We start from the raw sequence: 4,465 nt of genomic DNA on the forward strand, positions 1-4,465 counted from the left end.
AGTTTGTTTGGGTTTTTCTATAAAAAACCCAAGAGATTGAGAATTGAGTATTGATACCCAATACTTGAGACTTATACTACTGGTTTAGGCATTTATTTTCAAAGGCTAGGATCCGTTAGAAACAGCTGGAGAGTTTCTGAAAGTAAAGACTGTGGTTTGGTAGGTCCAGAATGAGGGCCAGGCATCTGCATTTTTACATGCATGCCTAATAAAGATAGTCCATAAATCTCTTTGTGGAAATAGAGGTTTTGCTAGATCATCTCTGGGAATCTTCTGTTGAGTTCTAAACATCCCAGAGCATATACATATACATGTGTATATGTATATATACATATTTATTTATATAATACATTATATGTTAATGTGAACCAATGATCAGTTTTGCTAGTCATTTAAGATAATTGACAGAGGGGGATCTGGAAAGGAGGTTTTGGTCGGTCAGAAAGATGAAGGTACTAGGAAGGGCACAAGAAATTTGTGGACTCCGCACATGGAAGCAGAGAGAAGTTAGTGGTCATGTCTCACTGGCTGATCCAGCCTTTTCAGCTCTGCCTATCAATGAGGCTTAGTTCTGCACCCTCTTCTCAAGTTACATTCTCTTCCAAGCTGATCTCACATTAGTGGGCCAATTTTATCATGTGTAAATTATTTCTCAGTAAAGTTGCTTGGTTTTGTTAAAAGCATATTGTATTCTGCAAAAGACAAAGTTGGGGAACTCAAAAAGATGGGTCAACAGAACATAACCAAAATGAAGCCCCCACACCCAAAAAGCATCCACCCCAAAAAATGAAAATGCACAAAGAACTTTAAAAAAGAAAAAAAGGGGGGGATAACAAAGACTATAAGACATGTGGACTAGGCCAGAAGATCTAACCACATGTGACTGAAGTCCCACAAGAAGAAAAGAGAACATGGCAGTAGCAATATTTGAAGAAATAATTGTGCAGTTTCTGAAACTGGTGAAAAAAAAAATAATCCACAGACTTAGGAATCTCAGTGAATCCAAAGCAATATAAATAACATAGCAAACTGCATCTTGGTATATCACAATCAAACTGCTGAACACCAAAGATGTTTTTAAAAAACTTAAGAACACTGCAATCGTTCTTACCTGCATTTTGAACACTGGTTCTAGAAGGAATGGATGGGAGAGGAGAAAGTGTTGAGAGAATCTGGACCAAGTGATGACCTTCTCATGACTGGTGACAGACCTAGTATAAAAGAAAAACCTTCAGCTTTCCACCTCCTATGTAGGAAAAAAGGCAGTTCTTCCTACTGTTTCTTCATCTTGTGCATCATTTACCGCCCACATAGGACACTTCACTTCTGACACTCTAGTCACCAAAAGTGAGAGGGTTTTCCCCATGGCAACAAGTCTCTGACACCAGTTGGGTGTCCTGCAATCTGACTCCATTCTGACACTATCTACCCAGAGCTGCCATCGTCCCCTGGGAAGGACTCAGTCCCACAAGACTCATCCCTGCCCCCGCTTCAGATGCCAGTCAAAAACTTAGCTTATCACCTGTGCTTCTGAGTGGCTACAGATCAAAGGTTTCAATGACCCCTCCTCAGGTTCAATTAATTTGCTAGAGCGGCGTGCAGAACTCAGGGAAACATGTTTGCCAGGTTATTAAAGGATGTGATAAAGGATGAAGTGATATATAGGGTGAAGTCTAGGAAGGTCCTGAGCACAGAAGCTTCTTTCTATCCCCGGGGAGTTGGGGTGTGTGATCATCCCGGCGTGCATATGTTCACCCAATGGGAAGCAGTCTGAACTCTGTACTTCTGGGGGTTTTATGGAGGCTTCCCTGTGTAGGCATGATAGATCATTAACTGCATTTTCAGCCCTTCTCACGTCTCAAGAGAATGGGGGAGGGGTGAGGCTGTAGTAACCAGTGTTGATCCAAGAACCCACCCAGAGTCATCTTGTTAGGCAACAAAAGACACCCCTATCACTCCTATCACAGTGTCAGGAGCTGAGATCCAAGACCAAATACTAGAGCAAAAGATGCTCCTAGGGCTCTGATCACTTAGGGAATTAGAAGGTTTCAGGAGTTCTGTGCTAAGCAGTGGGGGGCAGAGAACAATCCATCTGTTTTCTATTATGTCACACCTGGTTGGTATCCACCATGGTTAAATAGGGGTCATAGAAATGGAGCTGAAAGGAAGAGAACTCTCAAAGCCAGGTTGGCATGTGTCTTCTGGCTAGCCATGTCCAGCCTCAAGGATCTGGTGAATGTAAGCTTGCTTTGAGTGCACTTTGGTAACAATGTTGGAATTTATACTCATTGATTTAAGCCAATCACAGAGGCTACTAATAATAAAAGGATGGACCACACAGTAAGGTGGAGGGTAGGGGAGGATTAACTCCACAGGGACCTCACCTGATGCACATTAATAAAATAGCTTCCTGAACAGAGGAGAGCACGATGCTTTAGAACAACATACAGCTGAATTCTAGCTCTAGCACTGACTGATCATGTGACTCTGAGACTTTGCAAGGTTTGATGTCTTCATCTAGCAAATGGAGATAGTATTTATCTTGGAAAGATCCTTGAGAAGGTTAGATGAGAATATCAATTTTGACATAAATGTAGGGGGCTTCCCAGGGCACAGGAGTAAAGGCTCCGCCTGCCTATGCAGGAGATGCAGGTTCTATCCCTGAGTCGGGAAGATCCCTTGCAGAAGGAATGGGGATCCACTTTAGTATACTTTCCTGGAGAATCCCATGGACAGAGGAGCCTGGCAGGCTACAGTCCTGGGGGTCGCAAAGAGATGAATGCGACTGAGCACACACGCACATAAATGTATAAAATAGATGAGAATTTACATAATCCTGGCATATTGGGTTGTCTACAACATTCGTTCATCTTCAACTAGAAAATAAGAGGGTTCAAATTCCCAGAACCCATTTTCTAATACCACATCATGGTGGCATAGCTCTTGGTACACTCTGGCAGAGCTAATAAAAATGACCTTTGTCTTAAAAGAGAGATTTCTACCTGGTTACTTTATATTTCTTTTATTTCCCAGAGATATGACTTTTTTTCAGTTAATTCAAAATTGTTTGCTCTATCACTATAGTGGCAAGGAAGTTTTTGGCATACCCAACAGAACAGAATGAATACATTTTTGAAAAATTATCTCCAAGGACCTTTTTGCATAAAAGAAAGTAAAATGCTAAAAAGATATCTAGAATGGATTGGCTACTTGAGTTTTAAAATAAATATAATAGAACTCAATCATCACTCATGCCACCCCTATAATTTGTTACGTGGATAAACAGCTAACCTGTGACTTCTGCTTATAAAATTTAATTTAAGAAATAAAAATTTCCCTATTCAGCTTACATTCAAACTCAGCTCTGCAGAGTTGAAATTTACTCATTATAAATAATTTCAGGTGTTTCTTTCAGAGTTCTGAATATTTTGTCATACATTTCCTACTTCCTTGCAAGAGAATTCAAATCTGAATGCATTTTTCTTTAGCCTTATTATAAAGATGACTCAAAGACAGCCTCAGGTGGAATTATCCCTGTAACATTTTCTGTGTTAGACACAGTCACTGTCTTATTAATATATTGCTATATTGGGGGAATTTACTTCCAATGACATCATTTACTTCCAATGACGTCCATTTCACTGTATGCGTTTCTGTTAATAAGGTTCCCAAAGATTAAAAGTGCATTGGGAGTAAAAAAAAATCTCCAAGTTAGAGGAGTTTTGTGCTTTTCTCTCTTTAGGAAGGTATTGAGTCCTTCAGTTCACTCATAATTTATCTTCTTAAATGTCCTTGGTATAATTTCATTTAAAAATTCTCACTCTATTGTGTATTATTATAGTTGATTGTATTATTTAATCTATGACAGTGTTCTCTACAGTGAATAAAACATTTTAAAATGCAGTTCTTACCTAGTTGGGTGATTTTATATGTTCTGTCTTTTGAAGGAATAATGATTACTCTTTTCTTTGTGGTCAAGGGTGACAATTTCATTATTATCTGTGATTCAGTAAACACATTAACTATAATGTTGTTTGAGAGTTACTCCATACACCCCTCCTAGGAAAGTTTTCAACATGCTACAGAGTTAAGAGAAGTGATAAACAAATTCCAAAGATCGCAGTGTTCACTCCTGAAATGCTATCTCCCCTAGGAAGAAACTGCCACTGCTTAATAGTGTAGAGTGATGTTCATGCTATTTAGAGGAAGTAAGCAAGGAAGAAGAGGACAAGTCACATTTCTAGGCAATAGGAATTCCTCATATTTTAGAAATGTGTACAAAAGCCTCTGGAGTACCATGAACTATGACTCAGGTCTTGGTCCTCTGTGTCCAATTGAAATGGCATGGATGCCTGAGCTGACAGAATGTCAGACCTACATATTAGCTAGTCTTTGCCTAGGACGTGAAAGCTGAAGTCTGTACATTGAGCCCATACCCACACTGGCAAAACAAGATGGAGAATTT

The sequence above is a fragment of the Cervus elaphus genome, chromosome 3, assembly GCF_910594005.1.
Source record: "Cervus elaphus chromosome 3, mCerEla1.1, whole genome shotgun sequence".
NCBI classification, from domain to species: domain Eukaryota; kingdom Metazoa; phylum Chordata; class Mammalia; order Artiodactyla; family Cervidae; genus Cervus; species Cervus elaphus.